We start from the raw sequence: 8,014 nt of genomic DNA on the forward strand, positions 1-8,014 counted from the left end.
TGTCAGAGAGATAAATCCCAGCTGGAGGGAATGGAGCCATGCTGAATCATTAGGAGGACCAACAGGTTCGCAGATGTTGCAATTAAAAAGCACTGTTGCTCATTACAACGCGAACCAATAAACACAAATTACAAATAATGCGCTCACAGGCCACAAAAAAATAGGTACACCTCAAATGATAACAATGCTCAATTTAGATTGACTGCGTTAGAGAGTATTGATAGAGTAGACAATATTAAGTATTGTACTCTTTGCGTGTTCAATTAACTGAATGGTGAGATTCTGTTGAAGGAGTTCCTTTGCAAAGATTTAATTACCAGAAGCTTCTGGTCCACATTGACAAATTCACCCAAGCGATGTCTCTGTCCTGATGTGGCTCCCTCTCTCCAGCTCACATCGTTATTTATTCACAAAAAGGGTTCAGAAAAAGGTCAGCCCACAACACACCTGTTTACAACTGGATACAAGAGAATCCGTTCCCATGGGTATAAATCAGATTAAAAGAATACAGAAATAATGAGCCTGACTCCCTAGGTGACATAGCCCCGGAAGCCTCCCTTTTAGATTACAGAATGAATAGACAGACCCGTTGCTCTTTCTCATGAAAGTAACACAGATAAGAATATAGGTCTATTCATTCAGCCATACTGAGTTAACATAATTATACCTACATCTACACAGTTATAACTAATAACAAAATGGTTAAAATATAAAATAAAACAGTAAAAATGTATACAAAGTTATCAATCCTTCAATTGGGCTCTTTAAAGAGCCCAAAACAAACATTTTTACAAAAATATACCAGCAGGATCCTCGTCCCTCTCATTGGATGCGATAGAAGACACGTATGGTTTAGCAGAAGCCACCATCATATGAGAGGGCTTATTTTGGACATCATGTTTTTCAATAGCAGTGGTAATAAGTCTTTGGCAGAGAGAACGAATACACGGTATTAAGCAACAGCCACAAATCGTTAATAGTGCAGAAAAAACAGCCGCAGATATTAAAATTGAGGAAATCAAAGTTTTATAGCGGCCAAACACATTCATCCAATTATCCCATACAGAAGTATCTACACCTGATTGCTCTTTCATTTTCTTATTGAGTGTTCGCAGTCCTTCAATTGCAATTGTCAGACTTCCATCTGGAGCAGTATTGTTAGGAATAAAAGTGCAACACTGATCTCCAAACATTGAACAAACTCCGCCCTTTTCTGCCAGTAACATATCTAGTGCAATTCGATTTTGGAATGTCATCAAAGATGTGGCGGCTAACTGGCCGCGTACAGCCTCAAAGCCAGACTGAGTCCAATTTCCTAGCCTTTGTACATTATAATGTATATAGTTAATTCTATCTACATTTTTGTTTATGGTGCACCACCAGCAAATTACGGATTCGAATCCTGAGAGTACTTGATCAGTTAATTTGTATTCATCTGGCACACCTCTTGGTACTCCAATTGCATCAATGTAGGTGGGAACATTCTGCTCTTGCCAAGAATGTCTTTTGGTCCTCTGAAAAGAAGGTTTTGGTTCCCAATTGTCAATCATTTGTAACAGGTTATCAATAGAGATGGGGTAGATTTGTACTGGCATGAGAAGGGTTATGAGGGCACAATATCCTTTTGTATTTAAAGGCAACTTATCAAATATTCTGTTGTCGCCACACCACCAGTATATGTCCGCTCTGGATCGTGGTTGGAACCTCTGTCCCACATCTACTATTGCCACGCACTGAGTGATGTAATTTAGTCACCCCAACTGTTCTCCAGTACCTGTCATTTTAATACATGTAAAATTACCATTTGCAACTGTGTTTGAAAATACTGGTTTAGTTTTCTGCCAATCGACGAGGGGATACACCTTATCCCATTTCGAGCATTTGATATTGGGAACAGCCTTATTCATTAGTTCCATTATACAGTGATTATCTATTTTAGCCGGAATGATTCTCAATAAAGGGCGCGGACCTACACATACCACACAATTGTTTTTATCAGAGGCTCGAGCCGCTTCGTTCGCCAATAATAGCCAATTGTTACTGCCCCCGGAAAATCCTGTTGTAACCCGAAACCTCTCAACTATTCCCTCAGTTGGTACGCTGACCGCCTTCACTCCGCTCTCCATTGTGTATTTAGTCATTTTTGGCTGTTCTAAATTACTCATTGCTTTATTTACGCATATTAATATGGGGAAATATGGGTCATGTCCGGAGAACCAGGCCCACAACAGAAATCCAAAACAGGAGGCGTTATCAATTGTTGTGTTAGGCGACTGTATTTTACCTTCTGGAAAAATAAAGTTCATATAGAGTCGCCCCCCCATATTATACAATGTTATTCTTTTGCTAAAGAAGACTGCCTCCTCACTTGTTCCAGGACGCCAGTATCTTCCATCCTGTGTTGTTATTAGAGCATTCCAATCTCGTTGTACATGACCTGTCAGATACCACCAGTAATTTATCCAATCTTCCCCCTTAGTCTGTCTCCCCCCCCTAGCAAATCCCTTTAAGGATCTAATAGGAATTTTAACAGAAGTGTTTGTATTTGGAGCAACTGTCACAGCAATTGATTTAGCATAAGTCCAGAGTGTGACCCAGGGATTATATGTAGACTTAATACTTCGCTTATTACGATATGTTGTAATTGTGTTCAAAGTTGTGTCAAAAGGCTGACAAAAATACCAAATCAACATGAAAAGAAATGTCACGATACAGCAGACGGATATATGTTTCTGCTTTGAAGCCATCTTGTGATGAAGTTCTGTTGAATGAAAAAAGTGACGCAATAGTTCTTTTTCTTCTTTAAGAATCTGGGGTAGACTACCCAAATTCTTCGATTTGTCACCTGGGATTATTCTGCCCAAAATGTGACTTCTTGAAATGATTGCCCAAGAAAAGGCACTTGATCTTGATCTTCGTTCAATAAGATTGAATGATGTCCTCAAACGACAGCTCCGGAACCGGGCACGGATTCAGCTGACGTGGCTCCAGGTCGGAGGTGATAAGATTGATGCTCCAGTTGTGGAATTTCGTCTCTCCTTTCAACCTGAGAGCATCAGTTGATGAGATGGCCGAGCCTGGCACGTCTCCGGAAGCCTTGTAGACCAGATGTGGCATTTTCTCTGTGCAGAAAACTGCACAAGATTTCCTCACCAACCCCCTGGGGCCGTTCTCCTGAGTGCAAAAACTTTTCATTTTTAGTTTCTCATAAACTCACATAAATTTTATTTGGAGGAAAAAACCCTGATAGTTTTTGTTAGTTGGGATTAATAAATGTTATTTGATTAAGATCCGTAGGTCCTGTGCTGTTGGAACAGGAAAAGATCTATTTTTGTGACATTAAAATAGAGCCCAGCCCTTGATTGAGTTGAATGACATTCGCTCATTCATTAATATAAGACAGAGCTTATAAATATTTATCTTTCAAATAGGTTTTGTTCAATAATAGGTAATTTTTTACCATGACTAAATTTGTTCTAAATTTGCATAACTGTGCCTTTCATATCTCTTATTCTCTTCCCAGAATCCCATGACCGGCCGAATCCTGGCATGCTGGGAAAAATTCACATATATTCATATTATCTATACTCTTTTGCAAACACTGGGCTCCAAACATTACATTTTTCAAATATGATTCTGAGATAAAAGATATAATATAATATAATTACCTTCATTCGGCGAATATGCATTATTGTCCTTGCTTGCTTCAGACTTACTTTGCGATCGATTTCCTCTGATAGATTTCTTCATATTCAAACTGTGAATTATTATTTTCAAACTCATCCTGTCGATTAGAGTGTAGGCCGATACCCCACAACCTTTTTAATTTCGTTTTCAATTTTCTAACTCGTCTACATTGGTTAAATTCTTAAACATAAACTCCCTCATTTGACAAAGATCCACTGATTTTTTCAAACATGTCAAGATAAAGGGAGGACAAAATAAAAACCTCATGACTCAAAAGACGTCATAAATAACTCAACCCTCTAAATCAGGCTATGAGATAAACAAAAGAGCCACAAAACACTATAAAACTAAACATAAGCAGATACAACTTAAGACACTAATATATGATGACTTTGGGGCCATAAAAATAGAGGTAACCATATTACTCTAATTCTCCTAGAGTCCCGAAAATTATTTAAACTGCCAATCAACCTCACCTCTTTTACAGATTAGTGGGGCTGAGGATAAAATCTAATCTTTCACATATTAGCGGGGCTCATAAAAAACACAGCACACAAAATATTTCTGGGATTTATAAATCACAGTGCTGTTAAAAAAAAAAAAAAAAATCAAACTTAGCCATCAAACTCTTAGTTAGTCTTTTACTTGTTACTACTCATTTTATTCTATTATTTATTTTATACTATAGCTGCAGCTGGACGAAGTCCAAAAAAGTTCCTCACGGGGAAAATAAAAATATATCATATCATAACATATTAATAAAATTCCCATTGTACCAATTCAGAAACTGATTCTCCCAAAAATATAGGCAAAAATTTAGTAGGCTATAGATTGAAATAAATTTTCTCAAATCCCTCATTTCAAATTTACATATGTCGTTTTCAATTTCCTGAAATATCTTGCTATAGATCACAGTTCCCCACCCAACACATTAAAATGCCTTTTGTATCACTATGTAGCACTTTACTGAATGGATCACATCTCATTCCGACCACCAACTTTCTTTGTCCAGACCCCCAGCAAAAGGCAGGACGGCAGCTGTTGTCAATGTTCAGTCCTGGCCAGCATGGCGGCTGTTGTGGCAGCAATGTTCAAAGCAGGCATTTAGATTTCCTCTGGATGCAAAACAGCCATAGGGGAGAAGTCACTAGAATGAGGCGTATACACAGTCACTGGGCATCGAGGAATTTGAACATCATGTTTTTCTTAGGCACAGGACGAGAAGACTGTTGCTCTGCGGCTTTTGACCTTTGATCTCTGCCACATCCATTCAGACGCAGTCTGCAATGTGGATCCGATGACACACAGTCTTTCTGAGAGCTCACCTGATCAAAAAATGCACACTATGACACAATGCTTTAAAAATGCCAGACTGAGGATATGGGATCATAGCAAGACAGTTCACTCCCTGCTTTCTCAAAAATGTTTCGTAAAAAACACAGCCTCTTTATTCATTTCTCTTTTTTTTTTTTTCAATACCCCTTCAAATAGCTACTAGCCATACAACGTATCAGCAGCTGGGGCGCATCCCGTTCGCAGTTTGTAATCAGTGAAGGCCATCAAACCCTCATCTGCCTTGGAACTCAAACATCAGTTTCTGAAATGACACACTCAAAAAAAAAAAAAAACAAATATTAAAAATCATTATCAACATGTCAATTTCAAAAACATTCATAACTCTTTATTCAATTATCTTATTTCCAGCCACAGCTATAAAGATGTAGGCATAATTATATCAACTCTCAAACAAAATGCCATTATTTTATCATTACTCTTTATTCATTTGTCCCGAAAAGGGAAAGTTAACAAATTAACCATCGTCATCAATCATTAAAGTGTAAAGATTTATTAGCTCAGTCAAATACTATTACTTATTTTATATTGTTTATCATTCCTCTCTTACCATTTTGACAAAAAAAGAGTCCCATTACGAGGACACATTATGCTCACAGCGCACAGCCCAGCCCCCACCTTTTTTTCTAACCTAGAAACGGGGGGAGGGGGGGGGGGAGGAATCTTAACATTCTAAATCGCAAAACCTATTTTATCATATTCCCATTAATAAAACAAACGCCACTATCACAACAGTATCATCTCACACAAAACAACACCAAACTTAGTTAAAATATTAAAGAAAAACAAACAAAATCCCCATATGCACACTTCTCACTTACAAACCCCCACCTTTTTTTAGAAGCTAGGTCACACACTCAAATGCATACGCACACACTCTTCAGTCATTATTTAAAAAATAAAATAAACGGTGTTATTCCTTCAATTCGTTGTCTACAAATCTTATAGCATTTAAACTGCAGTTGTATACGGTGATTTCAGTAAACGGGTAACTTTGAACAACCCATCCGTAAACTGCTCCACAAATGCTGGAGTCATTTTAGCATCAAATTCAGCCTTTTTCCATTACCAACAAAAAAAATACAAAAGTCTGACATACCATTTTGTCCAGCGAAAGCTTTTTATACAATCGATCCATAGTTCGTTTTTTCATTGTTCATCGACGCTTTTATTTTTCGCTGAACCGGAAACGCATTCAGGACAAACCATTCTGTATCCGGGTCGAAATCGCCTCCATTTTTGTTTGTAGTTTTTATGTTTAGTTCCGGATTCAATACAGTGACGTCTCACTTTCAATATTAATAGTTCAATATGTTAACACATATGGCCACACACAGACACACATAAGAATCACGTGACCTCTCGTTTATACACAGCGGTTACCCAATCCCGCTGAGCTAAACTGTTCTCTCTTTATTGCAAAATTTCTGCAAGGCGCTTTATTAAATAATGAAATTTATCACGTGCTAACGAACTCAACCGTGGAACAAAAGAAATTCAAACGGGAATCCTGACCTCAAACCACAATAAAAGCGCCAAAAAAAAATAAAAGTTACACGTAATCTCTCGATTGCAAATACAGTAACACAAATCCAATTATTACTGTAATCAACCTGGACCCTCAATACTGTTCAATTTCAAACAGGCGCTTTTTCAAACAAAAAAAAATATTACGTGTTTAGGACGTTTCACACCAAGAGCCATGAACAATTATGTTACTTAGTCCTCAAATCGGCCAAAAACTGCCAAAGCAGAAGCGCAATACTATAATCTACAGGCTGCACTTCAATGCACCGCCTCACGACGTGTGTAGTTCAATATCGTCGGAATTATCACAACTCACAACATCAAACTACAACTCGTTCACACAGATCTCTTTTATAATTTAGATAATTTTGCAAGACGAAAAAACCAGCTGCAGCGGACCAGACAGACAAAATTTCTTCTACGTGGATAAAGATCTCCACTTACCGGAATTAATATGGCGCCAGAAATTCCGCCCGTCAGGGAACGCCGCAGCCTGCTCAATCGTCAACAACACCATCCGTTTAGTTCAACGGAGGAGACCATTCGTTATAATTCAGCGTCGGTGGTCACCATTTGATAGAGTAGACAATATTAAGTATTGTACTCTTTGCGTGTTCAATTAACTGAATGGTGAGATTCTGTTGAAGGAGTTCCTTTGCAAAGATTTAATTACCAGAAGCTTCTGGTCCACATTGACAAATTCACCCAAGCGATGTCTCTGTCCTGATGTGGCTCCCTCTCTCCAGCTCACATCGTTATTTATTCACAAAAAGGGTTCAGAAAAAGGTCAGCCCACAACACACCTGTTTACAACTGGATACAAGAGAATCCGTTCCCATGGGTATAAATCAGATTAAAAGAATACAGAAATAATGAGCCTGACTCCCTAGGTGACATAGCCCCGGAAGCCTCCCTTTTAGATTACAGAATGAATAGACAGACCCGTTGCTCTTTCTCATGAAAGTAACACAGATAAGAATATAGGTCTATTCATTCAGCCATACTGAGTTAACATAATTATACCTACATCTACACAGTTATAACTAATAACAAAATGGTTAAAATATAAAATAAAACAGTAAAAATGTATACAAAGTTATCAGTATTCAACAGTACGCTTACGAATGTGGAACCTGTGGTTACGGAACGATGGACAAAATGCTAACATGCTAACATTTGGTATGCCAAAATATGGCAAGATAGCAAGCAAAGGGTGCACTAAGGAAGATTAATAACGTTTTATAGCCATCTTATCCTATTCGTAATGCACCATTTGAAAGCCTAATTAGACCATACACTGTAACATATTAACAAGCTAAGCTAATAGTTGTCATGCCAACATTTCTTTAGAAACTGTATTCAGGTCGCTATCTTGCTAAGGCAGAGCCAAATAGACTTTACACAGCCCTGTAGTCAGTCAGATAGCATTTCATGAGAGTGGATCAAA

At 38.0% G+C, this 8,014-nt stretch overlaps 1 long non-coding RNA gene across 1 annotated transcript; it reads right to left on the reverse strand.

Moving 5' to 3' along the window:
- Window positions 1-359: 359 nt before the first annotated feature.
- On the reverse strand, window positions 360-7,727 carry LOC147171430 (uncharacterized). Its single transcript, XR_015095615.1, has 2 exons — window positions 6,140-7,727; window positions 360-3,174 (listed from the first exon to the last, which is right to left on the reverse strand). It is a non-coding gene; the product is annotated as an uncharacterized LOC147171430 (long non-coding RNA).
- Between the last annotated feature and the right edge of the window lie 287 nt (window positions 7,728-8,014).

The sequence above is a fragment of the Leptonotus elevatus genome, chromosome 7 (genome assembly GCF_054856555.1).
Source record: "Leptonotus elevatus isolate MCC_2025b chromosome 7, RoL_Lele_1.0, whole genome shotgun sequence".
Taxonomy (NCBI): Eukaryota; Metazoa; Chordata; class Actinopteri; order Syngnathiformes; family Syngnathidae; genus Leptonotus; species Leptonotus elevatus.